Source organism: Solea senegalensis, linkage group LG5 (genome assembly GCF_019176455.1).
Source record: "Solea senegalensis isolate Sse05_10M linkage group LG5, IFAPA_SoseM_1, whole genome shotgun sequence".
Lineage (NCBI taxonomy): Eukaryota > Metazoa > Chordata > Actinopteri > Pleuronectiformes > Soleidae > Solea > Solea senegalensis.
Window position 1 is genome coordinate 1832161 of NC_058025.1, and position 18402 is coordinate 1850562.

General features: G+C 42.1%; 1 long non-coding RNA gene across 1 annotated transcript in view; it reads right to left on the reverse strand.

Annotated features, from left to right (window-relative positions):
• Positions 1-537: 537 nt before the first annotated feature.
• Positions 538-18402, reverse strand: part of LOC122769067 — a 37951-nt gene continuing 20086 nt past the window's right edge. Inside the window, exons 3-4 of the long non-coding RNA XR_006360404.1 lie at positions 718-971; positions 538-554 (exon numbers count right to left, since the gene is read on the reverse strand). This is a non-coding gene — a long non-coding RNA (uncharacterized LOC122769067). The remainder of the gene's footprint in view (positions 555-717; positions 972-18402) is intronic.

Genomic DNA, 18402 nt, shown 5'->3' on the forward strand with positions numbered 1-18402 from the left:
CGAGCATTAAAAGTGACCAAAAGCTCTTTGTAACGTTGCGCGGCGTTCGTGCCAGGGAGCAGCGAAGCCGCGACAAATACGGCAAATGATGATTTTCCACAAAAACACGTGTTAAAAATGTGACAAAAGGAAAGTCCGATCTGAAGCAAACATGCAATGATTGATTTTACTCACGTCCTGAAGACCTCTATGGGAAAATATTCCACTTTGAAAAACAGCGCCCTCTGGTGGAGGAAGAAAACACGATATTTTACACTTCAGACGTCTGCAATCGATGAACTCCAAACTCTTGGTAAATTTTCTTAGAATAACTGCTCGTCTTAAAGCTGCAGCGAGTAACGTTTCGTGAGCGTTGATGATGTTAGAGAAAGAAATAATAAAGGCTGTCTTTTACAATAGAAAAATATCAATAAACATGCATTTAGAATTTAATCCTTGTGTGTTTGTGGCTACATTTAATATTTGTTTTTGATGCAAATTTAAAAAAAATATCACCTTTTACTTTTCACAGTGTTGAGATGGAAAAAAAAAGAAGATCACAGCCACTTCTCAGCCTGTGGGTGAAAAAAAAAAAAACGGCGTTAAGTACACGAGGAAGACATTTGAACAGCTTGATATTAGACAGCTTTTGTTCTGTCTCATTACTTTTGCAAATGTAATCTATGTCTGAAAACGGCTCACACACACACACACTCACACACAGAGCGGAGGTTTTACCCCGGAATGCTCCTTTTCCTTTTCTTTTCTTTTTTTTCTTGCGTGAGAATCAGTGGACCTGACATGTTTCCCCACCTCCACCTGCCACCACATGGACAAAGCAGGAACTATATTTGGTAAATGAGGCAGGGAAGAGAGTCCAGAGGGGGCGAGGAGGAGGAGGAGGAGGAGGCGGCTCTGTCTCTGTAGGACAGGTCTTCAGGATCTTCTGGAGCGAGCTGCGAGCTGTGATGTTGCTGCTGACGCTGGAGCTCCTGCAGGAGCAGAAACACGGAGCACACACACACACACACAGACATGCAGATACATGAGGGGTCAGGATTCTTCAAATCACCGATTTGATTCTCAATCTACACGGTGTCGTGTCTGATATAATGTCCATGGTTTGTTTACAACGTCCCACACTAGGACCTCATTGTCAAATTTAAAACATTTATTAACAATATGAATCTAACAATAACCAAAATATACATTTTGAAAAATTTCCATAGCTCTAGTTATCGCTTTATTTTTAGGACGTGAGGACATTAATATTATTATTATTGTACAGTATTAGTTGATTCTAAGGGACATTTTTAGGAAGTGATCTGAAAGCAAAGACGTTTTTTCAGAAAGGGAGGACATTTTCAGAAAGTGAAAATGTCCTCCCTTTCTGAAAAAACCTTTTCCAAAGGTCCATATTCGCCTTACAATCGAGATCGTGAAGGATCGTCTGTCTGTCTGTCTGTCTGACTGTTAATCACATAACTGTCCAACAGATTGATTGAGTGGCTCCAAACTTGGCAGGTGATTTAGTCAGTGCACCAGTGTGTGGAGCACCAAGTTTGGCTACATTTGGATATGAAATGTGAGAGAAATCGGCAAAAATGTGGATATAGATCTATGCAGATGACACCGACACCATTATATAGCTGAACGAGACGCTCCCGCCCCCATCTCACATGGACAAATAAATGGAGACAGACACAGTAAGTAGTAAAATACACACTTGGATGTTGTTTGTTTAAAGAACACACCAGTGTGTGTGTGCAGTGTCCCGACTGAGCCACAACAGCGCCGTACATATAAATATATAAATATGTAAATTTACAAAATAAAATTTCCATCATGTAACGACACATTTCCTGCACACACTTAGCACTCCAGTCACACAGACTCGTTCACATTATACTGGACTGATAATGTTTTTCATTCAGCGATAATGAACGAGTCAGTAATTAAACAGTCGCTGTAATAATTGTATCTGCTGCAGTTTAACTGGAGGCAATTTAAATAAAAACTAAATCTGTCTCACTCGTCTTACAGCAACGAGAAAATACTCATTTAACCATGGGCATTAAATCTCAGCACATACAGGGACACATGTGTACACACACACACACACACACACAGTGAGTGAATGATTTAATGATGGTTTGTGGTTGTTGAGGTTAAACGTTTCCCTGTAATTTCCTCATGTAAAACACTGAAAGGAACTTGTGGGAATAAAAAATGTATGAGATATGATTCTATTACGGGTTCATACACAGTGGTGAAGTGGCTAACACTGGTGCTACACAGCAAGAAGGTCACTGGTTCAAATCCCAAAAATTAGATTTGTTTAAAATATGATAAGATAAGATAAGGTAAAATAAGATGAGATTAGTTAAGATAAAGTTAATGCTTACTTAATCTCACTATTTTTGTTTGTGTTTGTGACATCTGCGGATTTGAGTCTGTAACATAAAGACAAGTGATTTAACAGTTTAGATTACTATCCTCAGTGTTTACGTGTTTGTATACATGTTTTTTTTTTTACTTTTTACAGTAATACAGTACATGCATTAATGCTTGAACACGAGTGGGTGGAAATAAGCGTTTATTCATCGTGTGAGAAACACGCTTCATAAAACAAATTGTCATTACAGACGACAAAGACATTTGTGCGGCTGCAGAGAGTTGGTGAAGTGACGGTTGAAGAGGCAGAGATGACTTTGGTCTTTCTTTCCTCTTTTATGCTCTGACCTTTCTCTTAATTGGCTTCCATGTCTTTACACTCAGATTCTGTTGGGTCTCACAGCAAAAAGTAATTTCTCCCCCGTCTTCCAGCTAAAGCGTTTCCCTCTGACCCATAAATTGGAAGTGCTTTAACCTTTCCTGAGTGCTCACTTTATAGTGCTCTCTTTATTCTTTTATTATGCAGATGAAATTGATTTTTTTTTTATTTCAAAAAAAGTGAGTGGTGTCACTCTCACCGCTGCTTTTTTTTGTTTTGTTTTACTCTGAAATTTGTGACAGTTACAATCATTCACTCTCTAATGTTTGAGCTTGTATGATGTTGGGAAGAAATTAGCATCAAAATCACCATACTGGTGCACATCGAAAAAGTGCAGTGTTTGTTAAAAAGTTGGAATATTATGTTTGTAAAATCACAAATTTGCACCGGAAAACCCGATTTGTTCACCGCATGTGCGAAGTATGTTGACTGTCGAATCACTACACGTTTTAGTACTTCATCCGAGAATTACCCCGTAAAAATTTGAAGTTTTTTGTGTTGCGTAGTTGTAACCAAGCAATTACGTTCACCTTTACTTCCTTTCAATCTGGCTTTCAAAACAAAAGCCACCGACTGCCTTTTTTCTTTTACTACTCTTGTGTTGACCTTTTCCCAGAACGCTTACAATAAAAAATAACTTAGAGTCATTTACTCTTGTAAAATAAAATTTATAAATAATTTTTATGATTTTACTTTCATTTTGTAGGTTAACGCTATTAAATGAAATACACATTTTTTTTCTGTTATTTTTTATATACAAATTGCTTTTAGCTAAATCTATCACTCATTTTCATAAAATACATAAATGACACACAAATGCCGCTCTTAACTACACACCATTTGTTTTTACTTTTGAGTTTAGTATCTAAATGAAACAGTAGATGAACAAAGATTAAACATCCAGACTTGTAAGCTAGCTGTCTGTAGCTAAGAGTCCTGGTGTGTGTGGTCATAAGGAGCTAGCTGCCTGTTGCTAAGAGTCATAGTGTGTGTGTTCATAACGAGCTAGCTGCCTGTTGCTAAGAGTCATAGTGTGTGTGTTCATAGCTAGCTGCCTGTTGCTAAGAGTCATAAGAAGCTAGCTGCCTGTAGCTAAGAGTCATAGTGTGTGTGTGTTCATAGAGCTAGCTGCCTGTTGCTAAGAGTCATAGTGTGTGTGTTCATAAGAAGCTAGCTGCCTGTTGCTAAGAGTCATAGTGTGTGTGTTCATAACGAGCTAGCTGCCTGTTGCTAAGAGTTAAGCCCCTTTTCCACCTACGGTCCCAGCTCGCCTCGCCTCGACAGATAAACTTTCATTGTATTATTTGATTCTACAAAATAAAATACACGTTTTTTCACATAACATGAAGAAGTCACACGGTCAAACATCTTTCCATCACTGAAGAGATGAACAACATTCATTTTAATGGAGTGATTATATATAAAAATAATCGCAATTTAACCATAGTTTTAAACCTTAAAAACCCATGTAAGTTAAAAAGATACAGCCAAAAAAGCATCAGACTGTTTAAGGTAACTACTGTGGTGGTCCAGCAGAGGGTGCTGTGAGCTCAACTTGGCCCTTGAATGCCCTCTTCATTCATAAAACAAGACAAAAAGACAGCGATGTTTGTGTTGTTTTGCTGTTAACATGGAGGACAGAAGCTAAAGTGTCCTCCCAAGTGGACGGTTGTGACACCAGAGTGTCTGAAAAGCAGCGAGAGGTCGTAATTCTAATGTACAGTGAACAAATCTGCTGAACCAGAGTTCAGCGTTGTCACACTGTCGGAGTCGTGTGTCACATGATATTCATTAAAACTTGATTTTTGGAGAGAAAAAAAAAAAATCGACAGCCCTATTACAGAAGAAGTCAAGAGACCATGAAAAATAATCTCCTCTTTTTCCATCAATAATCTCTAATTTCCATTAATCAGCAAGTGTGCAATAACTCTCACCAAAGAAACGGATTATTTGGAACAATAATAATAAGAAATAACAGCCTAGTTTACCCATTTCCTCCAGTTATCTATAAAAGCCACTACGTGTGCATTAATCAAGTATCTATTAGGCTAAACAAGGTTCATAATATATCTGTAAAAGTGTATGTGTGTGCTCGGGGTGTAATATACTTGATGTATTGATATGTTTATTTCAATTTATTTCAAGACCTCATCCTGCGAGTCTGACCCCGAAATCAATAACTTCATTTATGGTCCAACACCTTCAATCAATTCTGGCCCCGTCTCCTCTCCACGATGGACTGCCTCTGAGTGGACACATGTAAGCAGCGCTCCACACCTCCTTCTCTCTCTCTCTCTCTCTCTCTTTCTCCCTCCTTCCTTCCTTCCTTCTCCTCTGGCTGCCTGTGTTGCAGTGGGAGGTAACTGGTCACTAAAATCATAGATTAGCAGCTGCTGGTTGTCCTCCGGCTCTGTCTCTGTCCTTGTCCCTTCTCTAACGTCCTCCTCCTCCTCCTCCAGCTCTGATTCACGACAAACAAAGAAATTACAGCCAGAGGCTACGTCCGTGCTATGTTTTCATTTGAAAACGGTGTTTTCACGTGAAAAAAAACAGTCTGCGTCCACATGTCAGGAGGAAACTAACAAATAAAAAAACACTATGGTCATCTTTTAAATGTCCTTTGAGAGTAAAACTCTTTTTTTCCTCTTGTTAATCACCAACATGTGACAGCATTAGCTTGCTAACAAGTTCATAATACCTTCAGTTTGTCCATTAATTAAATTTAGCAGCACGTACGCGACACAAAACCTGCTCAAAAAGAGCGTTAGAGTTAGATTGAGTCATATTTCGTGTCATAGCTCACCAAGAGTGTTAATGCACTTGTGGACACACACGCACACACACACACACACATCTAGCTTCTAAGTAACAATCAGCTATCTTCTTAGCAACAGGTAGCTAGCTTCTTATGAACATACACGCACCAGACTCTCAGCTACAGGCAGCTAGCTTCTTATGAACATACACGCACCAGACTCTCAGCTACAGGCAGCTAGTTTCTTAGCAACAGGAAGCTAGCTTCTTTTGAACACACATACACTGGGGCTATTAGCAACAGGCAGCTAGCTCCTTAGGGAAACACACACACCAAGACTCTTAGCTACAGACAGCATCTTAGCAACATGCAGCTAGCTTCTTATGAACAGACACTAAGACTCTTAGCAATAGACAGCTAGCCTTTTAGCAACGGACAGCTAGCTTACAAGACTTGATGTCTAATCTTTATGTTTACTGAGTTAATTTGATGTTACTGGGAAAACTGACTTGTATGAAATACTGTAATTTATTTATTTAGATAGTAAACTCAAAAGTAAACATAAATGCAAGGAGTTAAGAAAATGATTTTGTGTCATTTATGAAAAGCAGTGATAGATTGAGCTCATTTTAATTAGTAACTGAAAATAAATGTCCTCATTAACTTAAGAATTTTTCCATAATAACAAAGAATGAGCCCACAAAAGGAGAGTTTTTCATCTGTGAAGTTATTGTTTTCAAAGTGATCCACCTCTGTCCAATATCGGTGCTCGAAAACGTCGCGTTAATGTGGACGGCAACAGCAAAATGAACGTGTTTTTAAAGACAAAATGTGAGTGAGTGAGGTGGACGTAGCCTGAGAAAAGAAAAGCGCACATGTAACAAATGCTCGTGGCCTCAAGTTCTGTCTGGAGCTTCATCTCTTTCCACGCTGCGTTCTCCACTCTTAATGATTCTGATTCTGGCAAAGTTATCAGCACAAACGCATCGTCTCATCCATTCATCTGAAATATAGACGCTGTGTGCACATGCAGATATGGTTTGGCATGACTTTGGCCACACAGCACATCCTTCCAAAAAGAAATCCACATTTGGGCCTACATATGTGTCTATATATATATATATATATATATATATATATATATATATATATATATACATATATATACATATATATATATATACACATATATATATATATATACATATATATGTATATAGACACACATACATATATACATATATATGTATATGTATACATATATATATATATATACATATATAGACACATATATATACATATATACACACATATATATAAATATATTGAGGAAGATTTAGTTATTTATGTCGTCCGTCACCTCCTTTTTTAGAAAAAAGTAAAAGGTTGAGAAAAGCCAGAAGGTTTTATTCTTCTTAAAAGCATGCATGAGCTGGCAGTATTGCTCAAACCGCCTCGTCTGGATTTATTAGCCAATTTCCACTACCATTGTCTTTCACTTCAATCTCAGAAGTGAGGGTGCAGCGGGCAGAATATAGGGCTGCAATCATCCGAGTGTGTGGCGACAAAAAACCTCCAACACTCGCACCTGGAACTCAATAGATATTCATGAACATTCCCGTATTTAGAGAAGGAAATAACTTAATGCCGACAGTGTCGATGGAATAATAGCCGTTTCCTGCCTGACTTGCAGCCCCCTCAGAAAATGAGATTGCGCCGGCCGTCATTTTTCTTGTCTGCCGGGTGTTTCTGTGCAGAGGTCTACGGCTGCAGCTATGCTCCCCGCATCGCCAATGAGCTACAGATACAGAGCAGGGGAGGAAAGAGAGGAAGAGCAAGACTGCGAGGGGAAGATAGAGCGAGAGAGCAAGGGTGACAGAGTGAGACAGGCCAACTTCAGCAGGAGACAGAGGATTAATGAGTGGGTTTACATCAGCCTCTCTCTTTTATGCACATTTTAGATTTGTGCTTAAAACCTTCTAAAATAGAATTATTAAATATGTCTATGATCGAGGGCGGTCGAAATATCAGTGTCTTTAATAAAGGTTGAATGTATCAAAGGGTTTTCGTATAGAAATAACTTAACTCTGTTCTGGGAAAAATGGTGGAAACGGCAAACAAGAGAAGGAACTGATGGACTGAGGACTCGGTGAAGCAGCAACCAAACACCGCCATGTATCAACAGCAGGTGGCGCTCTGTAAATACATCATCAAGTGAAGATAACTTGATTAGACAAAGAGTGTAGGATTCAACGTTTCAACCAATGGAAGACTCCTCCCCTCACCCCACCCTTTCCCAAGTGAACTACAGTGGCCTTCATCGACCAGAAAGGATGATGCTCTGCTTCTATCTCAGACGCCTGGAAGGACGGCGGAGAAACATGGCAGCACAAGACGGCCGCCTCACTGACTATAAAAGTCCTAAGGTTTTTTTTAATTGTTTTAGAGCAATTATACGCTTATACAAACACACTCGTGTGGAGTATATTCACTTTCTGCCAATTAATCCTCCTTCATGGTACAGTCTGAACCTCAAAGGACTTACAGGGACCACAAGGGGGCGTAACTGTTGCCTGGCGTAAACAGGCCAATGAGAATACTAATAAATTAAACTAAAGAGGGAGGAAACTATTTTAAAAAAAAGATAGATGTATTAGATCAGTTTATTCCTGACGGATTGGCCTGAGTTTAAGAGTCAACCGCTCCCTCTCCTGCACCAAAGCCCTTAGAGAAAATCAACAATTTCACAACAGACTCACTGCTGCCTCCTTCAGTACGTTTAAAGGTGACATAGAATGCTTGTATCACTCATATATGCTAGTTATGGAGGTCTACTTACATATATTAACTTGTTTTCATGGTTAAAAACCTCCTAATCGCTGCAAACGAGCCAATCAAAATATCTCCTCACTGACGCTCTCGTCAGCCGCGCTGTTTCAGACCAAAACCACACCCCCAGAATGTGGACTGTGTTGTGATTGGCCAGCCAACGAGAGCTTTCCCACTGTCCTGTGATTGACCAGGTACCTGGAAGTGACGTAATAGATAGGCCAGCTCTCAGATACACAGCTCCCCCTCTGGCACGGTGGATGTTCTGCATCTCAGCAGCTACAACGAGAGTAGTTCTTCTTCTTCTGCGGTTGAATGTACGCAACCGGATGTGCCCGGACTAGTGCCCGCACCAGGAGGCGCTACGGTGGTGAGAGGAGTGGTGAGGTTTACTGATGACATCATCAACTTAAGGAAGTGCCGATCCGCTTCGCAGACCGCAGGAAAACAATACAACACTATTTTCTCAGCAGTGGCTGAACTGTTTGTTCTGAAACTTTAGGGTTTCATAAACGAGGTCATGACGCAGATACACACACAAACGCAGCGTTAAGTGGAGCTTCCGGTCTATGTCGCCTTTAATGTGTGATTTTGTGACTACGGTGTTTTAAGTCTTTTGTCCAGATTTGCCTCAGTGTCACAAACTGGCCACACGGGGCAGCAGTGGACCAGCAGCCGCTTAAAATGTAGATTTTTTTCAATGGACTTTGGTGTGGGAGAAAAATCTCTGAGCACATTCCTAAGAATGCGTAAGTGTTTCGTCCCAAAATCTTCAGCGTCTTCACGTCTCGAGTCACGTTTATAAAAATGTGTCCTTCTGTGTTCGAGCAACAACGTTCATGACAACGAGTGAACGTTTGATTGTCCGCTCTCTTCCAGCCGCACATATACGTTCCTGTAGGTTTTTGTAAATGGCTGCAGACACAATCCTTCCCAGAATCTTAAAAAGCGGCTCCTTTTAAACTGGTGATGAATGCTGTGCACTCACGAGGATGAGGGTTTGAATAAGAATGGGATGAAAAGGAAAATCCTGATGTATGTCCGCGCCGATGAAGGCCCGAGTAAAAGCCCAGAGATAAGGAAGGGCTCACAAAGAGAGAGAGAGAGAAACCTAATTGTGGAGAAGAGAGGGGCTGCGGCGGGATTGAGCTCCTCTGTGAAATGGTTAATTTATAAGAGCGGTGGCGAGGGCTAACGTGACAGGCCGAGTAATGGTGAGGAAGAGTTTGAAAGATTCCTTTGTCTCTCAGGTCAGGCATCCGTTCACGTCACTCAATTCCCTCCTCCATCTTCCCCCTTTTTTCCTCCTGTTTTCATTTTCTCGGTCTCTCTCGTGCTTTTATGCTCATACCTCGCCACAGTCATCGTTCCTAATCATGACGCAAAGTAAAGATTTGCCTTAGCTGAGCCAGACGGCAGCAGACTTTTACCTCAGGAAAACATTCAAACTGCTACTGGATGTTTTTTGGGTCGTTTCATTCATTTTTTCCAGGAAAAGAAAGCAAAAATGTGCTCGTCTCATTTCTTTATGACGCATCTTTCAAAAATTGGGTCCCCACATAAAGATTTTGGGAAACATGGCACATATTATTACGGAGCCCTGGAGGTGACATGGACAGAAAATGTTTTAAAGCACGCTTTATAACTTATTATTTCGTGCATGCGCTTCACAAATAATAAGTTATACATAATTAGTAAAGCGCACGCAACGCTGTCCCGCTGCTGCATGACGGTTCAGCTATGTCCAGTTTTTGCCCAGAGAAAGTGTCCACCTGTCCTTCAGAGCTCCTGTGCAAAGAGCGGTAAGGTGTAGTAGCCTCTTTCTGTCTTAAAGTTACATCTTACAAGTTAAGAATGTGTAGTTACTTCTTTTAGCTTTAGTATCTCGCGCGCATGTGACTTATAAGAACTCATTTTTTCCACTGATGGCCAGTTGTCCATTTAAATGAATCCCAAAATTACATTTTCAAACATTCAGGAAAAGAAGACGTACATTTCTGTTTTCCTATCCAATTTGTGCTAGTTCACTGAGATAAGCAGTAGGTGGCGCCAAAGTCCAGGTCACCACATGTTCACACCAACCAAACGTGATTAAAAATCTGTCGCGCAAACACAAAAGTGTGCGAATAATGCGACAAAAGTGTTGTCAAAATTGCACAATTCATCGACAGTACCAACTTTTTCCGATGTCACAAACATACAGTTGTGGTCACGTGAAACTCTACGTTACTTCTTCTTCTACTTACAACTCACCAACAACTGTTGGTGAAAAGAAATCCGAACGTCTTCGCGTCTGGCCAAAATACGAGTTCTTGTTTCTCCCATGTCGGATGCGATAGACGCAACACAACAAAATCACACTGTAAACGTTGGAAAAATTTGAAATATTGAGTTAATCCAACTAAAACATGACTTTAAAAGAAAGTTCTTCTGACTGAAATTGTACTAAATCATTCTCAAAGTGGGACTAACACAATGCTGCTGTGAGGAGTTGAATTACTTTTGAACGTTTACATTAGATGTCACTAATTCTCACGCAGAACTTTGGGGTTGTAACTGTGATGTAAATACTTGGATATGATGTGAACCCTGGTATCAGTATCAGCTTCCAATAATCTGATGTAATAACACTCAACAGCATTTTAGCCGAGTCATGTTGCTGGCTGGTTATTTCTTCTTTATAGGAGGTAAATTTGAGTAAAAGTGACTGATTTCTGTGTCCGAGTATCGGAGAACACGTAAAGTGATACTTTCATCAGAGTTTTCTCTGGCCTTTCGTGTCGGCCTTTGACCAACAGAGCAGGTATGTGAAAAACCGCTCTGCTGAACACACAAGAGTCTTGGTTCCCTTCGTGTGCCGAGTCTCTGCGGAGAGTTTCAGTCGACCAAATCTGAGAACGGGTGGCTGAGCTGTGGCGGTTTCACACGGTCGTCGGTCTGTGGAGGAAAGTCGTGCTATTTTTGGCTGATGCAGCGTTTATATACTTGGTGGAGAAGCAGCTCCTCTTACGGTGGCGAACAAACTGTGAGAAATGAGCAGAGTGAAAGAGATGAAACTGGGATATTTGCACCGTGAGCTGAGATTTGTCTTTGGAGAGTTCAGAGTGGTGTTATACTTGGGGAGCTGGTTGGTTGGTTGGTGGAGGAGGAGGAGGAGGAGGAGGAGGAGGAGTGGTGTTTGAGTTAATTTGATCTCGGACGCCTCACAGAGAGACCCGGTGTGAGTTTTAGCCACGGAGCCAGACAGAAATGTGAGCAGATTGCACTCCTGCTTTGTATTCCAAATTAATTGGCCTCTGAAGATCGCCCTCCGCCCCGCACAACACTACTGATGCACACTTTCCTCCCCCTCAATTAAAAGAGTGCACCCCCGCCCTCACCCCCACGCTGCCCTCCTCCCGGCGCGCTCGCTCACGAACTCTCCTCGCTCCGTTTGTTAGCGAGAACAAACTGGACCTTCATGTTCCAGCTGAGACTGTGAGGTAATTACACAACGCTTCACTGTGAGTGGACTGTTGGTGTCACATACAGACTATACTGTAGGTAGGTTGGGGTAAGTAGAGGTAGGTTGGGGTAAGTGGGCAGAGGTAGGTAGTTAAGTAGGTAAGTATGGGTCGGTAGAGGTAGGGTTAGGGATTTTACTGATCCCCTACGGGGGTAAATTGACATTGTCCTCCCTGTGTTACCACTTCCCTTTGCTCCTCTTAGCCTTTAGCTTAGCCTCTGCTCTGCACCCACGGTAACTGGACATTTAACCGCGTGTCCAGTCGTCGTCAACAGGTCAAAACAGTTCCTCCCTAGTGTGAACCTCTCTAATCGAGGTAACACACATCGCTGAGTATATAAACAAATACACTACAATAAGAGACTCTGACTCACTGCTGCTTTCACCGTCTTCTCTCTTAACGTAGTTTACTGCACTTCCACCCAATTTTCCCTTTATTCATTAGATCAGCGCCACCATGAGGAGACATGAAGTACTGATGCCCGGCGAGTGAAACTGGCAGAGACTGTTTACTCTAGAACACCTTCATTTATTCATTTAAAAACACTTGCCTCGCACACACATGCAAACTCCACACAGAAAAGCCCTCAGTCGAGACAACGATGCTCGCCACTGCGCCGCCGCGTGACCTCACTTTTACCTTAAACCTAAGTAAAGTTGATCTCACTTTAACTGTCTGATCTGTCCTGTGGTGAAATAGAAAGACATATTTATTCATGAGCGTCTTCAGTTTTGTAGCGTGGATCTATTTATTGAACAAAGGACGGCAAAACACCACAACAAACATCAGGCGCCAAAAAGATCCAAGATCTTTTCAGGAGAGGATGTGAAAACGCTCTCAGAGGAGAAGTCGCCCCTGCGGACGACAAATGCCAAAACAACTCTGACAAAGAAAGAGAGGAGGAAAAATACGAGTGAACAGACGGAACAACAATTATTTATGTAAATAATCTGCCATTGCTGCTTATAATTAGTGGGAAAATTAAGCAGAAAAGGAAAAAAGCAGGGGGAGGAGGGTGGGGGGGTGCATCAGGCATGTCACCCAACTAATTTTTCCTCATGCAAATTAACAATTGAAATTATAAATGGAAATGGTGTTGTTGTGATGCAGAGAGAGAGAGAAAGAGAGAGAGAGAGATGCCCTGCTTTTCTTCCTCTACTTCACTCTGTTTGGAATTCATTACCGGGGAAAAACAAGGAGAGGCAGATGTAGTTTGACACAAAGGGTGAAGTCGATGCAGCAGCAGCAGCAGCAGCAGCAGCAGCAGCGCGAGGAGGAAAATACTCGCGTTTGGACAATCGTTCTGGACAAGAACGGACTTGAAATAAACATTTTTAACCAAGAGGGAAGAAAGTTAACAGTTCTTTGAAATTATAACACTCCCTACGTTTGTCCTTGAGTTGACTGTTTGAACTTTATCTTCATTAAAAACCTTCACGCCTGCTCAAACACGCGAGTCGGCTCCACTTTTGTGGTTCGTTACAAAAACATCGATTTGGTGATATGTCGTCGTCCTTCCTCGTGCGACACGCCACGGCAAATATCCATATATGAATTAACAAAAGACGCACTAAATCTGTACACCATTTTGAAATGAAGCCTGTAAGTAACCTCCGTCTCCTTGTCATTGAAGTTCAGGAAATGTCGATGTCACTAAGACATTGTGAAAGTTTACCTACAGAGGGACATACATTTGTCTCTCATCAGCAGAGCAATGTAAAGATATGCCATGTTTTCTGAGAACAGAACCAAGGTGGAAGCGCATACAAAGAAAAAGTAGAGGACCGAGAATTGAACCCTGCGGAACTCCACAGGAGTTGGCTGCACCCTTAACACCAACCCATTTAGAAAATAAGCTACATATGACATCTATAAGTGACTTTGAATGTGACATGACTGTTGGTCGAGCTGAAACAATTACTGGATTACTAAATGAATCATTAAATGTTTTTGGTTTAAAACAAGAGCTTCTTAAATGTGAATATTTGTATGGTTTCTTTGCTCCATAGAACAAAGACATCATTAAAATCTGAATCATTTTGAGAAGCTCATCATTTCCAGGTTTGACAAACAATGATCAACATTTTCTGACAACCGATTACTCGATTAATCGAGGAAATAATGGACAGATCAATTATGAAAATAATCGTTAGTTGCAGCCCTAGTTACACCAAAAAACCTGAGAAGATGTTTTTACACATTACAGACATAACACGGAAACGGAGACAGAGCGAACCGAGCCAACACAAAAGGTTCTTCCAGTCAAGTAAGAACCTCTCTAGGGCTGCACCCTTCACGCCAACCCATTTCGATTTTTAATGCAAAAACGTGACGTGGTTGTTTTGGAAACTTAAGCGTGATCTACTGGTATTTTCATTCATCCATCTTTAGCGTTGACACAGAAGGACCTGACCAGAGGAAGACGACCGTCTTTGATCGCGTCAACACCTCCAAGCAAAAGAGCTACATCAGCTGCAGAAGAACACGGCAGGTGTCACTGGAACAGGCGTCCACAGTGTCTAATAAAGTAGCCGGCGCGCGTGTGTGTGTGTGTGTGTGTGTGTGTGTGTGTGTGTGCGAACAGATCAGATGTGAGCTGAGGTGCTGACACACGTATCAGACACAGAATACCCGTCGCTCTCCCAGCGAGAGAGCGACTGGTTTCAGAGACGATAAAGGTTTAAGTGTCAATGAAGGTGTGATAAGTGTGAACGTCTGTCGACACGTGTGTGTTTGTGTGTGTGACACACACACAAACACACGCACACAGAACGACCTGTTTTCTGCCTTTTTTCCCCCAATTATTTATTTATTTTTTTACCCAAAAAAGAAAACGATCAAACAGAGTGTGTGTGTGTGTGTGTGTGTGTGACAGCGCTGCATCCTGAACTCTTTTAAAAAAGAAGGTGCAGAGGAGGGAGGAGAAGAGGAAAATAGGACATGTTTCACACTCTTTATGCAGCGTTAATTTTCCAGCCCCCGCGTCGACTGTTTACAGAGTCCTGCTCTCCTCTTGTTCTCGCCCCTCTCTCTCTCTCCCACAATCCCCTCTTTACTGTTTTTTTTTATGTTATTCTGATTTTTTCCTCCAGTCTTTTTTGTGTCACTCGTGCGGATGCTCTTCCCCTGGGGAAGCTAAATTTACATCTCTCCATATGACAAACACAAACAAAGAAGCAAATAAATCAAATGTGAGGTGGAGAGCGAGAGAGGAGGGTGAGGAGGGTGAGGAGGGTGAGGAGGAGCTGGATGTTTATCAGTCTCAGAACATATAGGCCATGTATTCGCCTGTAGCACTCAGATTATCGATAATGTATGAATGGATTATGGATGAATCACGCTGTTTTTGGATGATGACATGATTAAATACGACTTTGTTTCAAACAAAGTCAAAGAAAACGAGGCATTCTCTCGGTTTTTAAAGTAAAATCAGAGGTCTCAAACTCGTGGCCCGCGGGCCATGTGCGGACCGCTACAATCAATTTCATGTTATATTTATTTTATTATTTACGATTCATTTAAATACATTTCTCGCTCCATATCAAAATAAACACTTTTATTTTGAAATTCTATGGAAAAATCCTCACAAATGACATTATTGCTGAATATATTCAGTGGCCCCCAGGTCATTTTGAGTTTGAGGACATCCCATAAACGAGTTCCAGACGGACAGCGACCCCAGGCCCATGACAACTTCCTGGCCATTGAGCTGTCGCTCGAAAAACTCAGTAGCCAATCAGCAGGCAGCTTCCTAAGGCCCGCCCACAAACAATGAACAAGTGAATTTTCAAACAATAAAATACAATATTTATGAACGATTAAATCCATATTTAGTGTTATTCCACTGAGGTTTGAGTCAGAATTATTGGTCATGTGATGCGTTTTAGAGGAACTGTGCCTTTAGAGTGAAGAGAAAGCCTTTGCTCTGCCGGCAACATTCATAACCGGAGCGGGGCGGAGAGTCGCGGACGACGCAACAGTGCATCCGTCAGCGAGAGGGATGACGGTGTCACGGGCGACTGTGCTGTGGAATCACAGGCAGTCGCTTTAAGATACACTTCTTTATGGAGGCACTTTTTACATTCTGCTGAGTCGCCCTGCAAAAATAAAAGCTCAATCTCAGCTGTCGCCTCGGCGCTCCGCCGCACTATAACACTGTCCGGTGTTTGGGGGCAGCCAGTGCGCGCGGGAGTGAAGCGGGGGAGCAGAGGAAACGGCCCATATTCATGTATCATAGAAGAGAAAACTGCTTGTGTCTTTATGGGTTTCTTTTGTGTGTGTGTGTGTGTGTGTGTGTGCGTGGGGTAATGGAGGATGAGAGGGGTCTGTGTCACTGCACAGTGTCTGACTTCACAGAATCGAACAGTAATCAGCAGACTCAGCAGAGACTCAGCAGAGACTCAGCAGCAGCAACTCAGCAGTCAGCAGACTCAGCAGAGACTCAGCAGAGACTCAGCAGAGACAGCGACTCTCAGAGACTCAGCAGACTCAGGCAGCACTCAGCAGAGACTCAGCAGAGACTCAGCAGAGACTCAGAGACTCAGCAGCGACTCAGCAGCGACTCAGCAGAGACTCAGCAGAGACTCAGCAGAGACTCAGCAGAGACTCAGCAGCGACTCAGTCAGACCCTGAAGATTTGAAGGGCAGTCGAAAGAGGAAGTGATTGAATTAGTCAGACAATAGTCACAGTCACGAGTGTAATGTGAACATGAGAGGATGAGGAGGCGGGGTTATGACCGGAAATACACAATCATGCAAAACAATAGATGTAGAGAGAGATGATGCTGCACGTGATTTAAGCATGTGAATAAAGTTAGAAATTCTGAGTTTATAATATTTATAAAATATTTAAACTTTATTCATACACTCAGAATTCTGAAATATAAAAAAAAAAAAAAATGAGTTGCAGCCAAATGTTGTTGTCCTGTTATTAGCCGGATGCTGAGTTATGGAATTAGATTTGTGTCAATATTGTATTTTATTGTTTAAAAATACACTTGTTCTTTGACCTCACCTTTAATATACATTTAATATCAAATAAAGTTAAATGAATCTGAATGAGTAAGTTAGTCCAACTAAAACTAGACTGTGTTGCAAGGTAAATTATTGATGTAATAGGTCGCGTGTATAAATAAGAGTGTCGTCAGCGTACAGTTAAACAATTAAAAAACAAACAAACTGAAACTAGACTAACAGAAGCCCTCACACACAGATAAGTTAAACTGCTCCATGAGCATGTGATTGAGAAGTCCTCGACGAGACAGTCCCAGCGTGTCCAACATCCCACTGAAACTCTGCCACCATCTTTAACTGCGACGCTGTTTAAATAACAAGTATTAAAGCTGCATAAAAACACCCCAAAAAATATATATTCATTACCTATTTATAATTCATGCACTCATACACTCGCACACATACACACAACCTCGCTCTTGCATCCAGACTATCATTATCTCAGCCCCTAGAGCAGTCCAGAGGGGCAAACTGTGTGGCCACCGCGAGCCAAACATGCTCCGAGGCGGCGGGGGCCACAGCCACACGGCTCCCGCTCTGCCCTGCCTCGCTCTGCTCTGCCCTGGGTGTCAACAGCCTCCCTTGGCCTTAAGTGCCAAGCTTCCTGCCTGAAAGATAGAGGAGAGGAGATGGAGAGCCAAGTCATTACCTGCTCCCCCGGGCTGCAGCTAAGCAGGAGAGTGTGAAGGCCGTGTCACACGCGAGGACGACCCCCCGTGAACTGTGCTTTAATAAGACTGTCGTGTGGGTTTGGAATCACAGGAAACCTCACGGTATGTGACGGGACTTAGTGGCGGGCGGCTCCGCGACTGGGCCCAGTAAAGGCGCTAATGCCTAAGCTAAAGGCGTGATTTACCCGACTGACCTCCCAATTGTGGCAGTTTCACTGAGATTTCTTTTAATATGACAGACAGAAAACACGAGCAGCCGTCATCACGCTAAAGAAGAACGTCTGGTTCCTCCAGAGTGATGATGATACGCATCGCCACCAAACTGCGGATCTTCAACTCTAACGAGAAGAATCTTTAAAACCAAGGGTTCAGACAAGATCAGCGACCTTCAGCTGTGGGGCAGAGCAGGACCACATCCAGAAACCAGATCCTCACAAGGAAATGGCTTAGGGCGCACACTTAGGAAGCTGCCATCCAAACATTTACACACCGGGATCTAACCTGGAATCTACAGAGCAGGCGAAAGAGAGGAAGACCGAAAAACAACTGGAGAAGCATCAGCGGGCATGACCTAAGAAAGAAGGTCCAGAGACGAGTCCAGTGGAGGATTATCATCAGTGGCCTAGTGATGTAACTGCACAACATACAGAATATAGTCTTACCCATTCATTCCCTATGGAGGTCATTTTTGAAAAACATCATTCAAAATTAAACAAAAGTTGTGAGAAGGATATCGAGACGACACACACACACACACACACACACACACTTCTGCTTCAAGAAAGTTGTAAAAATTGGTGATATTAGGCCGAGAACTGGAAGAAGGTTACTTGAAAACTGATATATGTGTGAGTGTTTTTTGGCAACGCACCAGTC